The sequence below is a fragment of the Chenopodium quinoa genome, unplaced genomic scaffold, assembly GCF_001683475.1.
Source record: "Chenopodium quinoa cultivar QQ74 unplaced genomic scaffold, ASM168347v1, whole genome shotgun sequence".
NCBI lineage: Eukaryota > Viridiplantae > Streptophyta > Magnoliopsida > Caryophyllales > Amaranthaceae > Chenopodium > Chenopodium quinoa.
In genome coordinates, this window is record NW_018743050.1 from 1,447,124 (window position 1) to 1,472,962 (window position 25,839).

Below are 25,839 nucleotides of genomic sequence, written 5' to 3' on the forward strand. Positions count from 1 at the left end.
ATTAGGTAGGCCTTTTCTCCATACTGCAGGAGCAATCATTAATGTTAAAATTGGTAAACTAACCCTTTCTGTAGGTGACGATAACGTTACTTTTAATTTAGGGAAGGTTTTGAAGGGGCCTATGTTAGAGGAAAATTGTTGCTACATTGATATAATTGATATAATGGATGATATTTGTGATGATAGCTTACCACAGGTTCTTGCGAAAGATCCCCTAGAGGAAGTTCTCTGCGGGAATTTATCTAGAGACAATGCAAGCGTTTGGGGTAATGAGGTACGAGATATTGAAAAGGCTCTTTCCTTAGAAGAGTTAAGCCCCGAGGAAGCATTGAAGGTAGTAAATTTAGTTCAGGAATCAAAACCTGCAGAGGTCAAGAAACCTGAGCTAAAACCTCTCCCTTCTCATTTAAAATATATTTTTCTTGATGAACAAGAACTACACCCCGTGATCATTAGTACTGCACTTACTGACCTACAAACTTCCCAACTTCTAGGGGTTCTCAAAACCCATAAGAAGGCTATTAGGTACAGTATTGATGATCTCAAGGGTATTAGCCCTGACTTTTGTATGCACAGGATACATCTAGAGGAAAATTACAAGCCCTGCATTCAACCCCAACGAAGATTAAATCCCAACATGCAGGAAGTAGTCAAGAAGGAGGTTATGAAATTACTTGACGCAGGTATTATCTATCCTATTTCTGACTCCAAATGGGTAAGTCCTGTGCAGGTAGTGCCAAAGAAGGGTGGGATGACTGTGATAACAAATGAAAAGAATGAATTAATTCCCACTAGAACTGTAACAGGGTGGCGTATGTGCATTGACTATCGTAGATTAAATATAGCCACTAAAAAGGACCACTTCCCTCTTCCCTTTATAGATCAAATGCTTGAGAGGTTAGCCAATCATAAATTATTTTGCTATTTGGATGGGTATTCGGGACTTTTCCAAATTCCGATTCACCCTGAAGATCAGGAAAAGACTACTTTTACATGCCCTTATGGCACTTTTGCATACCGTAGAATGCCCTTTGGTTTATGTAATGCACCCGCTACCTTTCAACGTTGTATGATGAGCAGTTTTTCGGATTTCATAGAGTCTATTATGGAGGTCTTTATGGATGATTTTAGCGTATATGGTTCTTCATTTGATTCATGCTTAATTATCCTCGCTAAAATTTTGAAAAGATGTGAAGAGTGCAACTTAGTTCTTAATTGGGAAAAATGTCACTTCATGGTGACAAAGGGAGTAGTCCTAGGTCATATTGTATCTGATAAGGGCATACAAGTAGAAAAAGCTAAGATATCAGTGATTGAGCAATTACCTCCCCCAGTTAATGTTAAGGGAGTTAGAAGTTTCTTGGGTCATGCGGGGTTTTATCGTCGTTTTATCAAAGATTTTTCTAAAATTGCTAAACCATTGACGCAGCTTTTGCTCAAGGATGCCCCTTTTATTTTTACTGATGAGTGTCTTGAGGCTTTCAACAGGATTAAGCAGGCTTTGATATCGGCACCCATCATATGTGCTCCCGATTGGAACCTTCCTTTCGAGATCATGTGTGATGCAAGTGACTTTGCGCTAGGAGCCATGCTCGGACAGAGAAAGAACAAGGTTTTGCATGCTATTTATTATGCAAGAAAAACCTTGGATGAAGCTTAAGTCAACTATGCCACTACGGAAAAGGAGTTCCTTGCTGTTATTTATGCTTTAGAAAAATTTAGATCATATCTTGTCGGTTCTAAAGTTATTGTTTTTACTGATCATGCAACATTGAAGTATTTGATAGCTAAAGCGTAATAAAAGCCAAGGCTACTCCGATGGGTTCTTTTGCTCCAAGACTTCAACATTGAAATAAAAGATAAAAAGGGAGCAGAGAATTTAGTGGCAGATCACTTGTCACAAATCAGGTATGATGAGGGTAAGGATTCGCGTCCTATAGATGATTCATTCCCTGACGACAACCTGTATGCAGTTGTAGAGCAACACCCTTGGTATGCAGACTTTGCTAATTATTTAGTGGGTGGTACTCTACCTCCTGACTTGTCCTACCAACAGAAAAAGAAATTCCTTTCTGATGTTAAACATTATTTTTAGGATGATCCTTTTTTGTTTCGTGAGTGTGCAAATGGATTATTTCACAGGTGTGTTCCCGAATGGGATGCTCATGGCGTTCTTACCGCTTGTCATACCTCACCTTATAAAGGACATCACGGCCCCACTAAAACGGTGGCTAAGATTAGTGAGTCAGGCTTCTATTGGCCTACTATGTTCAAGGATGCTAACACTTTTGTGCAGGCTTGTGACTCTTGCCAGAGGACTGACAACATTTAGCGGAGGCATGAGATGCCCCAAACCGGAATTCTTGAAGTAGAAATATTCGATGTTTGGGGTATTGATTACATGGGGTCGTTCCCATCTTCCAATGGGAATTGCTACATACTTGTAGTCATCGATTATGTGTCTAAGTGGGTCGAGGCCATAGCTTCACCAACAAACGATGCCAAGGTAGTCACCAAGCTCTTCAAGAAGACCATATTTCCGAGGTTTGGTGTTCCACGGGCTATTATTAGTGATGGAGGTACTCACTTCCATGAAAGACAACTGGATAACCTCCTTAAGACCACTCACCTCATCACCAACCACCTCACCCTTCACCTCAACCCCACCAATCTCCCATAGACCACTCACCTCATCACCATTCACCACACTATCCACCACCTCCACCCTTTACATATGATATTCCCACTTCCTCAACCAACTATAACATTGACCCCAACGCCCCTTATGACTTCTCGGCTTTTAGGAGCCAATTAGATAGGATTGAGAGGGGGCAAGGGAGATTTGAGGGTATGTTTAGGGACTTGGACGCTAGAGTAGGGTCTCTAGATAGAAGGGTGGGGTATGTGGAGAGGAACCTAGGGAGGGGTTTATACACCATGTATGATGATTATGCCCGTCGGGGGGCTATTCCCCCCGATTCACTTGCTCCCGATTGGTTCCAATATCCGCAAGGTGGATATACGAACCCAAGTGCCTACGGTACCTATGTCGACTACTCATCGGCCCATGGTTATGGGACCGATGTACCTTTTGGTGGGCTTGGGGGGAATGTGGACCCTAACTACTTTGCAGGTGGTTCGGGTTATGGAGGTGGTGGCTCTAGCCATGGAGGAGCCGGTTCTAGCCACGGAGGGGGCTATTCGAGGATGGATGAGGATGAGGAGTAGGCTACACTCCCAAGTCAATGAGGGCATTGCTTGATTTGGCTTGGGGGGGGTGTTCTTTTGCTTGGTAATTCTCTTCCTTTTCTCTTTTTATTTGCTTTTTAGTATAGTTTTTATTGCTTTCCTAGTGTAGTTTTTATTGCTTTCTTATATATGAAAAATACAAAAAAAATTGAAAAATAAAAAAATTTAAAAATACGTTCCAATGAATTGTAAATCATGCTTCCCTGTGCTCCATACTTGAGAAAATTTGTTTTGATTCTTGGTTATTGATAATGAGCATTGTGGATTTGTTGGTCATGATTTGAAGTTTAATTGCTTGGATTCCTAAACATGCGTCAATTTTGCCAACTATTTGTGAATATAGTGCTTGACTAGTTGATTTGGTTAGGAAATGTGTGATAGTTCCATAATTCCTGGTATGTCAATGAATTTGAGTATTGATTTGCAACTACGAGTAGTGTTTTATGACTTATTATTATGCACATGAGGAGGACGAAGGCGTTCATTCTTTTAGGTAGCCTTCAGAGTATTTAGATACATTTGTTCCCTTCTTGTTACCCATGTTATTGCTTGTGCCCTTTTATTGTTTATTTAGCCACATTACAAGCCTATATGAGCCCCAATGGTTACTAGTCCCAAGCTTGGCTTGGGGGAGCTATTAGTTGGTGAGGTGAGGGAATTGTGGTGTGCACATTATTTGCACAATGTGGGAATAATAGAAGAGTATTTGTTCTTTGATTTTTGATTGGAAAATATTGATATTGTGTTTCAAAGTTGAAATTTCCAATATGAGTTAAAAAGAAAAAAAAAGAGCAAAAGAAAAAAATTTTAATGCTCAAATGTTCTATTTGAAGGTTGTTAAAAAAAAAAAAAAAGAAGAAAAAAATTCAAGTTGAAAAAAAAAGAATGAGTTCAAAGTTTGTTTTTCACTCAAAGTTCTACATTATCATATTTTTACGAGTGATATTGTAAGTGTTGGGATTGTTTATGATGATTAGAGTTGTATTTGGTGATTTTTGTTATAGTTGGTTGTGTTGGAGATGTATGATCATCATTTATTTTGATCATGGGTTTATTAGGATTTGGCTCCCTTAATGCATGGCTTTTCTCTCACATAATCCCAAATTTATCCTACCCTTTACCCTAGCCTTACATTACAATCTTTAAAGACCTTCCGACCTTGTGCATAGAAGTTATGTAAATGTGAAAGTGTTGTTTATCAATGCAAGTTATGACTTGGCATATTTCGAGTTGACTAGTAGGTTGAGCGTTCATTGTTCTTATACACACGAGAGTGTGAGTTGGGAGGGCATTGTTCACATTAAAGGGGTTGGTTGGAGAGCGATTGAGCACATCTTTTACTCGCCACATAAATGAGAGTTGAGTGTGTGAGCACTAGTCTTGAATTCTATATGCTCTTGTGGTTTGCTCCACTTGACAATTTTATATAGTAATTTACCCCCGTCCCTTGGTCATAATTAGTAGTGTTTTTGGCTCTTTCGAGCCACTTTTATTACTCATTTGTGTTTTCTAGTGTTTTCGTAGTCTTTGTTGAGTTTTGTAGGAAATTACGCCTTTGGAGCATTTTCTCGGGATTTTCATGGAGCGACTACGGGAATTAGAAGTGCACGACCATCTTTGAAGCCCAAGGCCGGTTAGAGTCATCGAGCCGGTGATTAAGGGCTTGGTAATTGGGATCCCGAGGCATTTGGACCGAGTATTCAAGACCCGAAAAGGAAATCCGGATTGAGCCGAGAAATCAAGCCCAATCGAAGTCCGAGCCTCAAAGTGAAGCAAGGGCCCGATCGGGCAACCTCTAGCACGATCGGGCGCGGCGCTGCTGGTGCTGTGCGTGGCTTATAGCGCGCCCGATCGTGCGAGCGTCTAGCACGATCGGGCGATGCTGCGGAGAAGGGACGCGAAGAAAAAGGCGGGCCCGATCGGGCGCGCGTTTTTATAGGACCTGATTAGTTTAGTCTTAATTTTTGTTTTAGAAAACGTTTAAGTAGGATTTTTGTACGGAATTTTGATTACCTTCTTTCTTAGACTTTCTCTCTCTACTTAGAATATTTCTCTCTCTTAAATTCTCTCTCAACTTTTGTTCTTAATTATTTCCATTAATTCTAGTTTTCTTTTGGTAACAATTTCTTCTCTTTTAATTTCAGCTATTTTACTTACTTCTTTGATTATTCTTTTAATTAGTTATTTGATTAGTTTAGTTAGGATGATGCGTGAGTAGTTTCATTCTAGGGTTTATGGGGATCCATAATTAATATGAAGGGATAATTTGTTATTATTGATTATTGGTATTGCATGATAATTTCTTATTGAATTGTTTTAATTCTTTGCAATTAGATTATGAATCGAGCAGATGTAATTTGATTGTGAATGTTTAGCAATATTGAATTGATGAATCGAGCAGATGTTAATTTAATATTAAAGGCTATTTTCAATAGGAACTTAGATCTAGTAAATTGCGAGAGCCTGTTAGATCTATGTTGATTAATAAATTGCGAGAGCCTGTTAATCATGTTATTTGTGAAATGTTAATTATTAATTACTTCGTTTTATCCCGGAATATTAATTATTGGTGAACCTGTGACCCTAGGCTTCCTTATCATTGTTTCTGTTCTCCCTAAACCTTTTCTTCGTAGTATAGAATTTATTTCCAAAAATATTGGTTACTTTGATAATTTAGATTATAACAAATAATTAGGAGTAAAAAGACTTGTTTCCCTGTGGAGTTCGACCCTACTTCCCTATCTACATTAGTTAGAGGATTTAGGTATTATTTTTGATTAGGGGATACGACTTTACCCTGTCAACCATCGTACCTTGGGATCAAAGCCCTTTGTGCCGTTTTGGTGATAATCTTTTTCCAAATCTGTGGAGTTAGTTTAAGCAACACTTTATCCCCAATGTTAAACTCTAACGGACGCCTTCCCTTATCAGCGTACTTCTTCATGCGATGAGAGGCCTTCTCTAGGCTATCTCTCGTCTCTTTCATCAACTCTTGATGATTTGTAGCAAAGCGATGTGTTGCGGGGCAGCTCACATCCTTACTTTGCTTTATGACTTCATGTGGCGTAAGTGGTTGCCAACCCATAACAATTTCAAAGGGACTCATTCCTGTCGCTGAACTCTTATGGAGTTATAGCAAAACTGAGCAGGATCCAACAACTCCAGCCAATTCTTCTGAGAGGCTGTGACATAATGTCTTAGATACTCTTTTAATAACCCATTGATACGTTCCGTCTGCCCATCCGTTTGTGGATGTTTGGCAGTCGAGAATTTATTTTCGAACCCAACAAGTTAAACAAAGCAACCCAAAATCGACCATTAAATCGTGTATCCTTATCACTAACAATATCTTGCAGTAAACCAAAATATTTAACAACATACCCAAGAAATAGCTTTGCTGCCTCCTCGGCAGGACACGCATTAGGAGCCAGGATAAACACAACATACTTCGAAAATCGATCTACCATCACCATGATAGATTTCTGCCCGTTAACATTGGGAAACCCTGAAATAAAATCCATCAAAACCGAAACCCATGGCTTCTCCGGAATAGTCAATGGTTGCAATAAGCCTGCTTCCTTGTGACGCTCAGTCTTGTCTAATTGGCACACGTGACATGACTTTACATATGCCTCCACTTCCGCCTGCATTCTAGGCCAAAAATAACTGCGTTCCTGCAACGCTTGCATCCTTTCCCTTCCTCGGTGTCCAGCCCACACAACATCATGGACTGACCTTAACAACTATTGACGCAATTTTCCAGATAGGACGTACAAACGCCCTCCTTGTGCTAGCAACAACCCGTTCTCTAGCCAATATCTTCGCACAGAACCTTCCTTCACTAACTCGCATAACTTTACATATCCTGCGTTGTCCTTTCACTCATCCCGAACGCGCTGTGTAAAATCAGATTGCACACTAGTAAGGGCCGCAAACACTTCTTGCGTTTTCCTACTTAGTGCATCGGGTACACAATTATGGCGTCCTGGTTTGTGCTGCCAGGCAAAGTCGTATTCCTCCAGAAATTCCATCCATCGAGCCTGCTTTGCCGACAATGTCTTATGTGATTGTAAGAATGTATTCGCCACATTATCCGTCAAAACTGTAAATTTTGTCCCCAACAGATAATGGCACCAAGTACGAAGGCAATGAACAACTGCCATCATTTCTTTTTCATGTGCAGAGTATTTCTCCTCCGCCTCTTTGAGCTTTCGCCCTTCGAATGCAACGGGATGTCCATCTTGGACTAGAACCCCACCAATGGCTCTGCCCGAAGCATCAGTGTGTACTTCGAACTATTTATCGAACTCCGGAAGTTTAAGCACTGGTTCGGATGAAATGGCTAACTTCAAACCCTTGAAAGCATCTTCATACTTGTCTGACCATACCCACGCTTGATCCTTCTTCAAATGATCAGTGAGCGGTGCTACTTTTTCAGAATAAACCTTAATGAATTTTCGGTAATAATTGGCTAAACCCAAAAATGATCGTAACTCAGGAACTGATTAAGGCTGTTCCCATTTGACGATTGCCTTCACTTTGTTTTCATCCATCCGAACTCTTCCTTTACTAATTTTGTGACCAAGGAACATAATTTCTGTTCTTGCAAACTCGCATTTCTCCTTTTTCACATATAACTCGTACATCCTCAACTGTTCGAAAACCAACCTAAGATGATTAACATGTTCATCTTAACTATTCGAATACACAACAATGTCGTCTAAATAAACGACACAAAAACTATCAAGATACTCGTAAAGAACGTTATTCATTAAATTACAGAAAGTAGCCGGGGCATTGGTTAGCCCAAACGGCATTATAAGGAATTCATACGAACCATATCTAGTTACACAAGTAGTTTTGGGCTCATCGCCCTCCTTAATTCTAACTTGCCAATAACCAGAACGTAAATCAATCTTAGTGAAATAAGTAGCCTTTGACAACCTATCAAATAAATCTTCCGTCCTTGGAACGGGATACTTATTCTTCACTGTTACCTTGTTCAGTGCGCGATAATTGACACACATACGCATCGATCCATAAGTTTTCTTCTGAAACAGCACTAGCGCACCATATGGAGCCTTTGATGGCTTGATAAAACCAGCGCCCAACAAACCATCAAGTTGTTTGCGCAATTCGACTAATTCCGATGGCCCTATCTGATACGGTGCCTTAGCAGGTGTCCTTGTACCGGGATCCAATTCTATCGCATGATCAACTTCACGCCTTGAGGAAGTCTTTTGGGCAGATCTCCAAGCATCAAACCCTCAAATTCCTTCAGTTTATCCCTTGCAACCCAGGACGCGTTGTTGGGCAGGAATTGCTTTCTGATCTCATCTTTCATAACATCCCATGAGGCTATGGGGTCTTTTCTGGCTAATTTGTCTGCTTCTTGACGAGATCTCCACCACAACTTTGCATCACCGGAAAGATACAATGCGGCCAAATCCACTTTGCAACCATCTCCCCGATTTGTCACTTTAAAATAGTGTTCTAAGTCCCAAATGAAATTTTCTAGGACCTTAGAATCCTTAGATCCATCAAATGCTTTTGGTTCTGGAACCTTAGCACGATCCCCGGACGAATATGAAGAAGTTTTTTCTTCAACCGCCTTTCGAATAAGAGAAAGTTCTTCCCTTAAATAATTCAACTCCGCTTCCATTTCAATCTCCTTCTCCTTGTACAGAGGAGTACCATTAGGGCCAAACATCTCCCTTTGTTTTCCCACCAAATTATGTATCATCCCATTCATTTCGTTCAGTTGTTCCAAAAGTAACTGAACCAATTCACGCACCGTACTAGGGGGAAAATCATCATTTCCCAAACCTAAGTACCTTTCGATTTTGGCCAAGGAGGCCTTGTTTTCTTCAGAGAACTTCACCATTTTCCTACGTTTGTTGAGTGACAAAAGTTTCCGAAAGAATGCTAGTTTTATGGGACTAAGATTGAGGGCCAGGACTTTGTGGGGGTGGAAGCACACTTAACGGGACCGGATTGTATATAGGATGCTGAATTGAATAACCACAATGATCTGGGTAAAGATAATCTAAACCTTCTTGAACACTATCTTTGAATTGATAATCAAGTGGCTTGTAACGACGATACTTTTCTTTCTTCATTCTCCTAATTTCTCGTAAGTAAGGAGCAATGGGACGGACAACCTTCTTAGGAGGAGACATTAAAATGCAGCAAGTCTATCGTAAAAACCCGCTCTGATACCAAATTGTCACAGTTAATTTTTCGCTAACTATGATGACGCTTGATTTACTAACCAACGAAACTCACACACTAACTTATATAACAACGCACATCATAATAAACACGATAGAACACTTAGAATATATCACAAATAGAGATGGCAATGGATCGGAGGTGAGTTGGTGATGCTTCATCCGCCTCTATCCACCAACGATCCATCCATCACCCGACCCATTCATCACTTAATTTTTTTTCATCCACACCTGACACATCCGTCACCATGGATGAATCGGGTGGATCGGGTGATAGTTCCGGTGAAATAAATATATAAATAAAACTTTTCATTTTCATAATTAAAATCAAGATTTGAAAAAAAAGTGATCAATTTTATTTAAACTTTGATACATCTTTCTAATACTTGTTCCTTTTTTTAATAAATTAAAACAAATGTCAATTCCTAACACTACAATAGACATTAAATTATTAAAAAAGGTATTTATTTTTAATTTTGTATATATAAATTTAACGGGTGGATGGATAGGTCGGGTGATGGATCGGGTGATGGGTTGGATGTATCATCATCCGTATCCGACCCGATCTGTCACTCGATCCATCCATCATCCATCCGTCATCCGCTTAAGTTCGGGTTTTCATCCATACATTTGGATCGGGTGGATGGTTATCCATCGAGTTTGGATGATATTGCTACCCCTAATAACAAAGCATTACTTTTATTAATATCATTAATAACATATTTACACGGTAGTTTTTGGATGCCTTGGACAAACCCCAAAGTCATCTATTTATAGGCAAAGGAGGACAACCCCCTCCAATGCTAACAAACACTAAGCACGCATGCGTGCCAAGTGGCGCTCATGCAATTATCCGTAAACTATTACAAGTCAGCAATCCTCATGAAGCGTCGCATATAGTATTCCTAGCCAACCGTCGCGGATTGCCACTATCAGCAATTCTAGCCAATCGTTGCGGATCGCCACCATCATCACTCGTGTCTCTTTGCTTCATCCAGAATGCCTTTGCCCACAATCCATGATACACAATGTGAAGTGTCGCTTCGCCTTAGCTGCGCATCTTAATACTTATCCACAGACAGCAACTGTTCGTATAACTGCTCCTTGCTCCAACCAACGCCTTGCTTCGCATTTCCATAACATCTCTTCATATAAGTATTAACTCCCAACACCCGTGCCAACTGCCACTAAGCATAGCACCCACGTGTTACCTTGTCAGCACCGTGCTAGAGTCCAAGGGTCGTGTTTCTTTGCAACAACGCATCAGTAGCCAAGCGTTGCGTTGCTTCGCCACACCGCACCATGGCCCAAGTGTCGCATCGTTTCGATGCACCATGCTGTTGGCTGGCTATGCTCTGCAATGATGCCGGTTCCCAACCGACGCGTCGCTTCGCAGCCAATGCTACACACCCACTAACAAAGGCTCACCACGAGCCTTTGCTCACACCTAAGTCACTTAGCCCACTAGTACCAAGCCAACCTTGTGCCCAAGTCCTAGATAGCCCATACTATCCTTAGAACCATGCACCATGGCCCTAGCCAATGATGCGCCCATGGCCGCACCAAGCCATGACTGACACCTTATCCCTAAAGAGCTTTATATTACTCTGCGCTTATAATACTAGTGAACACGCTGGTGACAGAAACACAATAATGCACTATTGGCCCCAACCCTTGGGTCCAATGCCCATCCAATTAACCTTAGCCTATTAAGCTAATATATAGAGGCAACCATATGCCTGTATTTACTTATAAACCACACCGTAGGGTCTTATAATAATATGTACAAGGCCTAGCACCATATCCAAGCCGTAGTGTGCCTTTGCCTAGGCACGCCATGCCGCGCATGTCCCAAAAGGGGTTTTACACTAGGCCAATGTGTATCAAAATTTGGTATCTTTCCGGTCACTTTGGATTCAGCCAAATTAATCATGGTTTGGGTAAGTAATTGACGAGTTTAGCAACATTCATATTTTATTTGCACACAATATAACTTTTCATTTTTGTATTAAAAAAATCTTGTCATTTTTGTATCCATGAGCCCAATATCTAAACACAAAAAATATATCACCATGAATGTTACTCGTAATGGAGCTATACCGTGGTACTTCATGGTGGTATACGCAAGTCCAGACCCAACAAAGAGAGTTGAATTGTGGGAAGAGTTGTATCCATAAGCCCAATATCCTATGATTTGATCAAGCAAAGATGAAGCACCTCCTGACTGTGCATTCTGATTATTGCCCCATTTTTATACCCCCTAATGGTTTTGTGCCTATGCAATCCCTCCATCGCCCTTTGAGGTTCCAAGCAGCATGGACGCTATTGACTAACATATGAACATTTTTAAAAAATTGTGGAGAACAAATGGGATGGAGAAGATAATTTGATGCCCGCACTTTCAAAGCTATCTTCGGAGTTGCAATGCCGGAATGGTGATGTGTTTGGTAATGTTTTAAAGCAAAAAAGAATCCTCTTGGCTCGTATTGGTGGTGTAGCTCTCAAGGATGACAAAGATGAATGGCTTGAAGATAAGTTGGAAATACAAAATCACAGTGTTCAATATTTTTCCAATTTGTTCACAGAAGGAGGGTCGAGTGTGTTTGATGTTCCACAAGATATTTTCCCTGAACTTTCTTCGCAATATTGGAGTGGTTTGGTGAGACCATACTATACTCTTGAGATCAACACAGTGATAAAAGAAATGAGTGCACTTAATAAGGCTCCCAGACCGGATGAATTTCAAGCTTTGTTCTATCAGAAAAATTAGGAGATAATGGCTAGTACTGTGTACTAGACAATCATTCCTATATTGGAAGGAAAAGGCATCCCAGATTGACTTAAAGATACTCTTATCTCGCTCATTCCCAAGATTGATAATCCGGAACTAGCCTCTCAATTTTGTCCAATACGTTTATGCAATGTGGCTTATAAGGTGGTTACAAAGGTTCTTGTTAATCATCTAATAAAGCCGATTCTCCTTCATTTAATCTCGAATACGCAAGCAAGCTTTGTGTCGAGGAGACAAATCACGGATAACATTGTCATAGCACAAGAAGTCATTCATACAATGAGGAAGAAACAAGAAGGAAAAGGGTTCATGGCCATCAAAATATGATCGCTTGCGTTGGTCTTTTATTCGTGATACAATGGTTCAAATGAACCTTCCAATTTTGACGATTGAGGTTATTATGGAATGTATTACTTCGGCATCTATTCAATTCTTTTGAATGGAGAACCCTCACAAAGCTTCAAACCTAGTAAAGGGATTTGATAAGGAGACTCTTATCTCCTTACTTGTTTGTTATGTGTATGCAGAGGTTCTATCAATTCATTGAGCAATCAATTGTGAATAAAAGGTGGAAACCGATTAGGGAAAGTCGTGATGGCCCGACCTTGTCCAACCTCTTCTTTGCGGATGACATTATCCTTTTTGCGGAGGATATGTGGACCAAGTCGAAATTTTTCACTGTTGCCTTGAACGTTTTTGTCGAGTCTTGGGTTAAAAAGTTAGTCTCAATAAATCATGGGTATTTTTTTTGCCAATGTCGACCTTGAAGCAAAAAGTACAATTAGCTCAGCCTTGCAAACGGAGGTAATAAACGATCTAGGGACGTATTTGGGAATTCCTATTCTCACTAATCGAATGAATAAGGAAACGTTTAGTCATTTATGCGAGAAAATTAAAAGGTGTTTAGCTGGATGGAAGATGAAGTATCTCTCTTTAGCTGGCTGAATGACTCTTGCTAAATCCACAATTTTCACCATGAGTTTTTATTTGATGCAAACTGCAAAAATTCCAAAAACCACTTGTGAATAGATCGATAAAAAGACTAGAAAGTTAATTTGGGGAGGTAATAAGGGGAAACGAGGGGTAGACCTACTGTCATGGGAGGTATTGCAAAGACCTATAGATAAGGGCAGAATCGACATATTTTCTGCAACGCAAGCCATGAAATGCCACTTTCCTTACCAAGTTAGGTTGGAGGATGTTAGCCGAACCTAATGCTCTTTGGACCCGAGTGCTACGAGCTAAATATTGGAAGAATCTTTGCGACATGGACATGTTTGAACCAAAGTCGGGAATGTCTAATGTATGGAGCGGTATTACTGAAAACGCTAAAACCTTGAATGAAGGTTTGAAAGTGGCGATTGAGAATGGTACAAAGAACCTCTTTTGGGATCTCAAATGGGCTACTGACGAGCCCCTTATCATTGTAGTGGTGTAGCCACTTCCTGTGGTGCTTGCGGGTGCTACGGTTGAAGAAATGTGGGAAGAGAATGTTGGCTGGAGATGGAATATCTTTTCACCCTTCTTGGATCAAACCGTGCTAAAAAATATTCAGAACTATGAGGTGCGTGCAGACCCGAGTATTATGGATTTTTTCTATTGGAAAAATGTTGACTCTGGAAAATTCACAATCAGGTCTCTAGTGAGCATTATGCCGCATCATACAAATACACTTGATGAAGAGTGTTGGGATGCAATTTGGAACACCCCTGTGCAGCAAATAATTTGGGCTTTCCTACCATGATCGCATTTTGGGAAACCTGAATAGATTTAGGCGCAAGATGACTGATGAACTGAAGTGTTATATTTGTAGCGTGATGGAGGAAAGTGCTCTCCACATTATTAAGGATTAACCTGCAGCTCGAATGACAAGGAGAAAGACTCTTAGTCCTTCCATAAGAGATCGATTTTATCAAGGTAACTTGAAGGATGGGATAACTGAGAATGTAAGAGAGGATGATTTAGAAGGTGAGGAATCATGGGCGACCTATTTTGTAATCACGGCATGGTGGATTTGGAGATGGCGCAACTGCTTTTTGTTCAATCGAAGAGACGACATACCAAGTAATATTGGTGCGTTTCTTCAAGTTTGATATGATGAGGCAAGCCGTGCTATTTGGGATGCTACATAAGAAGGCAAGAATGGTAAGAAAAAAATACCATGTCTTGTTAACACCACATGGCACTCCCCTCCTTATGGATGGTTTGTTCTTAACCGTGATGGAGCCTCAAAAGGAAGCTCTGGTCCAGCTGGAGGTGGTGCCATAATCCGTGATTATGCAGGTAATTTTTTTGCAGGTTTCTCAGTAAATTTTGGGTATAGCTCAACTTTTAGAGTGGAGGTCATGGCCCTTTTAAGGGGGCTTGAGCTTGCCAAGAGCCTACAAATTGCAAAACTAGAAGTGCAATTAGACAATGTAGCGTGTGTGCAAGCCATTAACAAGCATAGTGTTCCAAGAGGTGAGAATATTCATCATATAAGCTACTGCCGGAAGCTAATAATGGAAAATCGATGGGAAGTGATTGTTGCACACGTGTACAGATAAGGAAACCGAGCGGCGGATTAGTTGGCCAACCACGGAGCTTATTAGAGTCGGTTTGGTTATATTTGTTAATATTGTATTTATGTTTAGTTTATCTTGTTAGGATTTTCAGGCAATTTAGTTCTCCTATTATATTCAAGACTCACAAACTCGATATCCACTACTAGAAATAGGCTAAATAGCGACGGATCGGTTCCGACAGACCTATTTTTCCGTCGCAAATTTCAAAAATTCCGACGGAATATATTTCGTCACAATTTATTGACGGATTTCTAATGTTTCGATGAATTTTCCGTCCGTCGTTATTTCCTTTTTCCGACGGAATATTTTGTCGAAAATAGTTTTGCGACGGAAAATTCTGTCGGAAGATGGAATTACGACGGAAATTAGTTCCGTCGGAAAATAATAGGATTTTTTAAAAAATTACTTAAGTTCATTTTTAACCTAAAAACAAAGGAGGGGAATTGAATTTGTCGTTGCACAGAAGAAAGAGAAGGAGAGAGAAAGTGAGAGGGAAAGAGAAAAAGGGGACCACACCGCCGCCGTCCGTCACACAACCTCTGCCATCCGCCATGCATCTGCCGCTGACGATGACCCAAATGGAGCCGACAATGTAAGAGAGAAAGAGGACGAGAAGGAGAAAGAAAAAGAGGACGAGAAGGAGAAAGAGAAAGATAAGGGCGGTTGAAGGGGCGACTTGTTTTCCGTCGAGCCTCCGGCGCCTCGTCTAGGTCAGTTTACACTTTTTTTTTTTTTTTTTGTTTTAATTTTTTTTAATTACATTCAAATCTGACTTTCTTTGCCCTGACCACCACAACCACAGCTTCCGGCCTCCTCCCTTCCCTTGCCGTGGCTGGTTGTTGTTGCCGGCGCCGCGCTAAGGTCAGTTTCCCCCACTTTTTTTTTTAATTTTTTTTGTTTAATAATAAACCATTATTTATTTAATTTAATTTTTTAAATATTTTGTAGGATTTGTACAATTAGATGGATTTGTACAATATGTATGTATGTTAGTTTGGTTTGGCTTTGTTTAACATAACTTAGTTTAGTTAAGTTTTTTCTAATACAATGTGTTTTAGTTTAGTTTAGTTTACTTTTTTTTTTGTAAGTATGTTAGTTTAGTTTAGTTCACTTTTTTGTAAGTATGTTAGCTTAGTTAAGTTTTTTTAATATAATGTGGTTTAATTTAGTTTAGTTTTACTAAAGTATATTAGATTAGTTTAATATTATGAAACTTTAGTTATGTTTTGTTTGTTTTGTTTAATATGATGTATGTTAGATTACTTTAGTTCATTATACTCTAATTTAGTTTTGTTTAGTTTAATATAATGTTTCTTACTTAAGTTTAATTTTATATAATGCATGTTACTAGATTTAATATAATGATATGTTAGTTTAGTTTGGTTTTGTTTGGTTTGATTTGTTTATATTAATGTTATGGTTTTATGATATGTTTTTTTTATGTTAAGTTTAATTATGATATATTTGTATAATATTTTGTATGTTAATTTAGTTTTAATATTTTTAAATAAATCATTTGCATAATCATATGCCTAGATACCCGTTCAAGGCATACACATTAGGAGTATGTCTTGAATAGTCCCTGGTTGGGACTGTCCTTGTACGTTTATTTTCACTTAGGTGGAGAATGTATTCCTTTTTTTTTTTTTTTTTTTTTTTTTTTTTAATTCTAAGGAAGATCCTTGCTTGTCATTTCTCTACAATGTTCTCTAGGTAGATATATAGGTGTTTCTAATCGCCTATATCGTTTACTAGGAGAATTGTAGGGAAATGCTGTCGGATTTTCCATAGAATTGAAATCCCGGCATACATTCACTAGTCAGATTGAACGTCCAAGAATGGGTTAGGTTGGAGTGATAAGGACCCTTGGAAATCATTTATCTTCTCATTTGCATTTCCATAACACTTTGATATATAATGAATATATATTGTGCTTTGTGACTAATGTGATTAATGGCATATGTGTTAGTTATGTAGAACTTGTAATCATGAAATGAAAAGAACGTAGCTGGATGTACGAAAGGAAGGTTGGGAATTCTATTAATCCTGAGTTCTTGAAGGGGGTAGATTAATTCCTTAAATATGTGCAAGATCATCCCGAGAGTAGCAACCCGAAGAAGTTAGGTGTCCATGTTTTAAATGCAAAAACAAACGTCTTTGGGATGCGGATACGGTTAAACTTCATTTGTATCGCAGTGGTTTTTTACCTAATTACTATGAGAGGATGTGTCATGGGGAAGGTTTTCCAGGAACTCGTGGAAGGAAGTCAAATGAATATCGTGAAATGGTTTTGGATGCATTTGGTCAGTCTCAAGATCAAGGGCATTCCGAAGAGGTGGTTGTTTCATTAGAGGAGGAGCCTAATGCACAAGCTAAGCCATTTTTCGATTTGTTAAGGGCTTCTGAACAACCGTTATACGAAGGGAGTTCATTGTCTGTGTTAGAGATGGCTTCTAGAATCACTAGCCTAAAGTGCGAGTATAATTTGCCGCACAGATGTGTTGATGGATTTTCTTCTTTGGTTAATGAAGCAATTCCTAACAACAACCACATGGCCGAGACATTCTATGAGGTCAAGAAAATTGTTAAGGGGTTAGAGCTGCCCCATGAAAAGATTCATGCATGCCCGAAAGGATGTATGTTGTTTTGGAAAGATGATGCTCAATTATCTACATGTAGGGTGTGTGGCAGTAACCGATACAAGAACACCTCTAAAGGTAGCTTAGTGCCTTTGAATGTTATATTTTATTTCCCTATCACACCTAGGTTGCAAAGGCTTTTTGCAACTAAAAACATTTCCGAGGAAATGACATGGCATGCTAAAAATCCTCGAGTTCAAGGCACAATGGCACACCCTAGCGACAGTGAAGCGTGGAAACACCTTGATAGTTGCTTTCCTGAGTTTGCCTCTGAACCTCGTAATGTTCGACTTGGCCTATGTACTGATGGATTTGCTCCACATGGTCAGTTTGGGGGACAATATTCTTGTTGGCCTGTCATTTTGACCCCTTATAACTTGCCTCTGTCAATGTGTTTGAAAAGACAGTTCATGTTTCTTTCGTTACTTATTCCTGGTCCTAAAAACCCTAAGGGCAACTTGGATGTTTACATGCAACCGCTCATACACGAGTTGAAACAGTTGTGGGAAGTTGGGGCAAATACTTACGATATTTCGAGAAAACAAAATTTCAATCTTCGAGCAGCCATCCTATGGACCCTTAGTGACTTCCCGGCTTATGGTATGTTATCTGGTTGGACCACAGCCGGTAAGAAGGCTTGTCCATATTGCATGGAGAAAAGAAAAGCATTTTGGCTCGAACATGGTGGTAAGGTTTATTGGTTTGATTGCCATCGTCAATTCCTTCCAACAAATCATCCTTTTCGAAATAGTAAAACTGCATTTTGTAAAAACAAAGTCGAAAAAGGTTCACCACCTGACATCATGTTAGGAGAGGAACTCTAGGAATGTGTGAAAAACCTCCCGAAGGCAAAAGCTGGCCCCGAGGCACTGAAACGTCTTAAGAATGCAAAAAAAGGGTGGTTCAAGCAAAGCACTCTGTGGGACCTTCCATATTGGAAACATCTTCTTGTTCGTCACAACTTAGATGTCATGCACGTTGAAAAGAACATTTTTTATCAGTTGATTCACACTATAATGGACGTGAAAAAGATATCTTGTGACACGCCATCATCTAGGAATGACATTGCCAAATACTGTAAACGACCCCAGCTACATCTTCAAGAGGATGATAGAGGAAAAGAATTCATGCCAAAGGCTCCATTTGCTCTTGACAAGGCTCAGAGAAAGGTTTTGTGTGAGTGGGTCAAACAACTGCGGTTTCCTGATGGTTACGCTTCCAATTTGAGCAGATGCATTGATTTGAAAGCAAGTAAGTTACATGGAATGAAAAGCCATGATTGTCACGTGTTCATGGAGAGGTTGTTGCCCACTGCTTTGAGAGAATTTCTCCCTAGCCATATATGGAATGCAATTACAGAGATAAGCCTATTCTTTCGTGATTTATGTTGCTACACAATTATAGTTAGCGACATGGAGCGATTGGAAAAAAACATAGCTGAGATCCTGTGCAAGCTTGAGAAGGTTTTCCCTCCATCTTTCTTCAACTCCATGGAGCATTTACCAATTCATTTGCCATATGAGGGCAAGTTATGTGGACCTGTTCAATATCGGTGGATGTATCCTTTCGAAAGGTAAATCAAAGGCCCTTTTCTCAACTATTACTTACATCTCTTTTATTGCTTAGGTTTACTTATAATTCTACAGCTATATAAAAATAATTACAGGTTCCTCAATCACCTGAAACGAAAAATTGGTAATAAGGCTCGTGTTGAAGGTTCCATATGCAAAGCTTATCTCACTGAAGAGATATCAAACTTCTGCTCCAATTACTTTCAGCCCTTAGTTGACACAAAAACACGAGATCTAGGTCAAAATGTGAATGCTGATGTGGAATCCACGAATAACAACGATGAAATCCCAGAGCTGTTCTCGGTGGATAAGGGTCGTGTGTCAAATGCGGGTAAAACTCAGTATTTTGATGACAAGGAACTCGAACGTGCTCATTTGTTCGTTTTAAGAAATACCGACATTCTTGGTGAATAAGAAAGGTATATATGTTTAAGATAAACTTTTGAAAAACCCTTAAATTTAATATAATTGCTGCAAGCATGCAATGATTAACCATGTGTCATTAATCTATTAGGCAATTCGAGGACTACATTCTTAGTACTCGAACTTATTTCCGTCGAGAAGATGTCATGGAGAAATGCGAAAGTGAATTCCTTGATTGGTTTCATCACAATGTGATAATACTTTTCGAACATTTCATATCGAATAACTTGTGATAATACTATATATTTCATTTCAATTAGTGTGACATTTGTATTCGTAACGGTTATAGGTGAGGGAACAGAAACCAAGTTCAGATGTGGTGCGAGCATTGTCTATGAGGCCTTTCAAGCATGTTCGAACTTGGAACCAGATATTTGTCGGTGGCTTTAATTTCCACTCACAGTCCCATGGCAAACACAAATCTACGATGAATTTTGGGGTTTGTATCTCAAGTGAGGACGGTGGAGAGTACTTTGGCATTTTAAACGACATAATTGAACTTGTCTACACCGGTCTCGAAAAAGAGTACAAGACTATTTTGTTTAGTTGTAATTGGATGGATTGTGGTAAAGGAATGAACATTCATGAACAATACAAGCTTGTCGAAGTAAATCATACTAAGAAATATCCCAAGTATGATCCATTTGTCTTATCTTACCAAGTGTCTCAAGTGTATTATGCATCTTACCCTAGCCTTAAACGTGACCGGGTTCAATGGTGGGCTGTATTTAGAACTCTAGCAAGGTCGGTGATTGATGCTCCGGTGGATTTAGAGTTTTTGTAGGCTCCTTCACCATAAGTACATGCAACGCTTTGTCCACCAACTGACATTCCAGACTATGAACTTTATAGTGATGATGATGATGACGATGACTTTGTTATCTCAAGCGATGAAGAAGATAGCATTGACTCCAGTGATAGTGACGAAGAAGAGGACATCGATGTATCTTTAGATGACACTAGTGATAGTAATAATGATAGTGATAATGATAGTGGTAGTAGTGATAAGAGTAATGAAGAGGAGAATATGTAGTTACTCCTTTAACTATTGTCTTCAAATTTTTAGTTTTTAATGACTACTCGGACTTGTAATATTGCATTACATATTTTTTCTCATTTTATTTTTTATGTAATATGGATCTAAATTATGAAATTACAATGTGCGATCATGGTACTAACAATTTTTTCAGGTGGTCATCATGGGAGGAGGAAATAAAGGAAAATCGTCCAAGAGGAGAAAGACTAAGGGGAAATCTCAGGTTGTACGTGATGACGAGGATGAGTCAATGGAGGAAGAGGAGGCGCATGATTTGGGGGCCTCTCAAGAAATAATCAATCGGAGACAGATTCATAGGCATGTACAAGGGGAACAGGAGCAAGAGCAACAGGAGCTATAGGACCCGAAACCTAATGACTTGCTGGAGTTGGACCCTTCCACACTTTGGTGCGTATGTATTTGTAATGAAATATCCTTAAATTCGTATTTATTTTGAGAAAGTGAATTTGTACTACTTTTACCATGTTTTGTTCACTTTTTGTTGATTATCTACTTACATGAATTTCTATCCTTTATTATAGGTTTGATGATAAGCCGGTGAAGAATGTGCTCTCCGACACGTTAACCGGCTACTATGTTGAGCCTTGGAGGAATTATGGAGAGGTTGATGAAGATTCGAGAGAGCACTTTTGGAACTTGTTCTGCGTATGATAACTTTAACCTAACATAAAACATGTTTTATAAAGTATATTGATGGAGTTGAATTTCTAATAAAGACATTTTCTTGATTTGCAGAAAAAAATTCAAGTGGGCACCTGAGTTAAACGACCATGTGAAGCAAACTTTCGAATTCAAGTTTGCAAATCGCCTACGTGACACGTTCTACCACATCACATAGAGGTTGAATGGTGTCAAACCAAAATGGCTTAATAAAGATGTCCACAAAGCCATGATGCGAATTGTTGCCACTGATCCAGAATATAAGAAGCGGTCGAAACAAAACAAGAAGAACAGAAGAGGCGGATCCATGGAAAATGTCGTTGAACCGACCCACTTTCAAGGTTCAATGTCAGCTGTACAACATGCTAAAAGGATGGTAAGGTTCCTAAAATATGTCCAATAACAATTAAGTCATTTGTGTATTAATGAACTTTTGTGGGCTAACATGTTATCATTGATTTTCTACATGTATATTTAAAGGCAGCACAAAACCAAGGCCAATTACCAAATGCCCATAATCTTTTCTTGTAGACACACTTCAAGGAAGTGCCTGGAAAACGCCAAGTGGCTTCCAACACCAAGCCAAAAGGATTGCGGTAAAAACTTATTATATGACTTGATATATGACAAATTAGCAAAGTAGAACTCATTATATGCTTATTTAGATGAATGAGGGTCGTAAAGTGACTTATTTGTTTATTTTTCTTAATTTCTATCCATAGGCACCTAAAAGTAATTGAATTTGGATTGTTAGATGAAACAACGAGTTCATTTGATTGAAAACATAGAAAATAGGCATGGTTTAAGCCATATAGGCCAAATTTGCTTGAATTAGGATGAATAAGGGTCGTAAAGTGACTTATGTGCTTACTTTTATAAATTTCTATCCATAGGCACCTAAAATTATTTGATATTGGAATGTTAGAAGAAAGAACGAGTTCATTTGATTGAAAACATAGAAAATAGGAATGGTTTAAGCCATATAGGCCAAATTTGCTTGAATTTGGATGAATAAGGGTCGTAAAGTGACTTATGTGTTGATTTTTCTTGATTTCTATCCATATGATCCTAAAATTAATTTAATATGGAATATTAGAAGAAAGAACGAGATCATTTGATTGAAAACATAGAAAATAGGCATGGTTTAAGCCATAAAGGCCAAATTTGCTTGAATTTGGATGAATAATGGTCGTAAAGTGACTTATTTGTTTATTTTTCTTGATTTCTATCCATAGGCTCCTAAAATTAATTTAATTTGGAATGTTAGAAGAAATAACGAGTTCATTTGATTGAAAACATAGAAAATAGGCATGGTTTAAGCCATATAAGCTAAATTTGCTTGAATTTGGATGAATAATGGTCGTAAAGTGACTTATGTGCCTACTTTTCTTAATTTCTATCCATAGGCACCTAAAGTTATTTTATATTGGAATGTTAGAAAAAAGAACGAGTTCATTTGATTGAAAACATAGAAAATAGGCATGGTTTAAGACATATAGGCCAAATTTGCTTGAATTTGGATGAATAAGGGTCGTAAAGTGACTTATGTGTTTATTTTTCTTGATTTCTATCCATAGGCTCCTAAAATGAATTGAATTTGGAATTTTAGAAGAAAGAACGAGTTCATTTGATTGAAAACATAGAAAATAGGCATGGTTTAAGCCATATAGGCCAAATTTGTTTGAATTTGGATAAATTAGGGTCGTAAATTTACTTATGTGCTTACTTTTCTTAATTTATATCCATAGGAACCTAAAATTATTTGATATTAGAATGTTAGAAGAAATAACAAGTCCATTTGATTGAAAACACCTAAAATTTCAGCCATATAGGCAAAATTAGCTTGAATAATCAAGAATAAGAAACCTTACCTTATATTGTTGGTTGTTTTTTTAACAATTTTTTTATTATCTTCAATATTTTGTAGGATACCTACCAGAAAAAGCTCGAAGAAACAAGGAGTCAGGGGATTCAGAAGAGTCCCAATGAGTTGTACTGGGAGACGGTGGGTGGGCGCAATAAGAAGGGTCGTGTGAAGGGACTTGGCCAAATTGCAGAGCTCTACTATGGCAACCGGATGGGTCGAGTTTCCTGTTTTTCATAGCAATACACGCTGTCTATAATTTCTTAGATGCAAGATCAGATGAAACTTAGGGTGCAAGCTCTCCAAACTCAAATGGAAGTCGAGATGCAAAGTCGAATTGACTCCCGAATGGCTGAAATAGAGAGGAGATACAAGGATAGTATGGATGAGATGATGAGTCGTTTCACTAACAACTACTCATTTTCCACCATTCATCCTCAGCATCGAGACCCAAGGGACGACCCGGGTAGTGGTGGAGCAGGCCAGGGTACCCAGGCGATTGCATAGCTTAGCTTTAGTCTAGCAAAGATCCACTCTAACATAGCTTTTGTTTGGTATGGATACCAAATTATGGACTATCTTTTGTATTAGAACATAATTATTATATATATATCTATATATGTTAATAAATATAATTTCGTAGGTCGGTAATTAATTTTTTTTAAACAACTTCAGGTTTTGAAATGCATTTTTTTTTTGTCGATTTATTATAAATAAAATTCAAGTTTGGAAATGCATTTTTTATTAAAAATTTCTGGCGGGTTGGAAGGTCGTTTGACGGACTTTTTCCTCACAAATATAAAATTCCGACGGAATTTTTCCTCACAAATATATAATTCCGACGGAACGTTTCCTCGCAAACAAAAAATTCCGACGGAATTTTCCTCACAAACAAAAAATTCTGACGGAATTTTTCCTCGCAAATAATTTTTTCCGACGGAATTGTTCCTCACAATTAATTTTTTCCGACGAAATTGTTCCTCACAACCTTAAAATTCCGACGGATTTTTCCGTCACTAAATATATTTTCCGACAGAAAATTCCGTCAGAAAATATATTTTCCCACGTAAAATTCCGTCGGAATTTTAAGGTTGCGACGGATGTTTTTCCGTCGGAAAATTGCGACGAACCTTAAGTTAAAGTCAAATCAAATTCCGACAAAGTTGTTTCCGTCGTAATTTCCGTCGGAAATGAGGTTTACGACGGAAAATAACCAATTTCCTACAAAGTGTTTTCTGACGGACGCTTCCGAAGGAATTCCGTCGGAAACCTCATTTCCGACGGATACTGGATAAGTTCCGACGAATTTTTTCCGTCGCAATTCTGCTGTTTTCTTGTAGTGATCGTTAGGGATTTACCGTTAGAACTTAGTTGTATTCTAGAAGAGGACAAGAGAGGGGTGGCTATACCTCGCCTTATTCCTCCGTAGTAGTTGTTTTTGCTTCTTTTTTCTTACAGTTGTTTTTTTCTTACAGTTTTTTTTTTAATTTCTATTTACTTAGCTTTATTTTTTTTCTTTTCTCTTTTGGATTGTATCCTCTTTTGAATAAAAAAGTGTTTTAAACACCGTTACTATAATAAAAAGTTGAACTTTTTTCTATTCACTAACATTATATATTAAGTGATTAGAACATTAAGCTACTAAACCAATCTTAGCTTCAATACTTTTGAAAACTTATTGTTGAAACGCTAGTGATCCTCATTCAAAATTGTTTGTTTGCTAACTACTAGTACGTTGTATAATGTATAAGTAAAAATTGTTTAAAAAATTATATTATGAAAATAAATATCATAAACAATCCAATTACATATTCCATAATAAATAAAAATAAACTTACAAGAATATGTAAATAATGCATGAATCACATTGATTCAAATATTAAAAATCCAAAAAAAAAATTTTTTTTTTAGGAAAGTAATTAAAATATTATGAAAATTGAAATCTTCATTGATTTTTCAAATGTCCAAGTTATTATTGGTTTTTATAACATATTTTATATTTCGTATATTGTCAGATTAATTAGAGCTGATCACACCGAGCCCGACCTGATTTTGGGCGGGTTTTGGGCAGAATTTTCCGGCCTGATTTAAAATGTAAGTTTGGACGGGTTTGGGAAATGGATTTTTTGTATTTTTAGTTGATTTTTTTTGGCCCAGCCCAGAATTGGGCCGAAAAGCTCGTATGGCCCGACTAGTTTGGGCGGGTTTGGGCATACGTTTTCCGGCCAGAAGCTTGGTCCGGCCCGGCCCGGCTTGAGAAATGGGCAAAATTTTTTGACTTCGGCCCGACCCGCCTATTTATCACCTCTAAGATTAATTATCAATTTTTTATTTTCCACGACTCCACGATGAGATTGAATTTTTAAATAATTTCGTTTCATTTTTTTATTTGTGGGCAAAGTAATATTATTCCTCAAATGTATATTGGTATGATACTATTTAATTCGTATTAAATGTTTTGTATAATATCATTATATATATATGTATTTGCTATTGTACAAATAACAAAAATAAATTATATGTATAATGACTTCAAGGATGATGGGATGAGCCATATTTTGGGCAAACACTTCCCTAAATCAGTAATCGACCCTTGTGTTTAGCACTTTAGGAGAGTTTTAAAAAGTTTGATTCATGTTTACTTTGCTTCATTTTTGCCTACCGACCTTACACATTTTCTCAAACAATCATATCAGTCATTCTAAATATCAACTTTATTTTTTTAAAAAAATATTTTACATCTCTCAACTATTTTAATTACTTACCCAGGCTAGGTTTCCTTATACAAGTA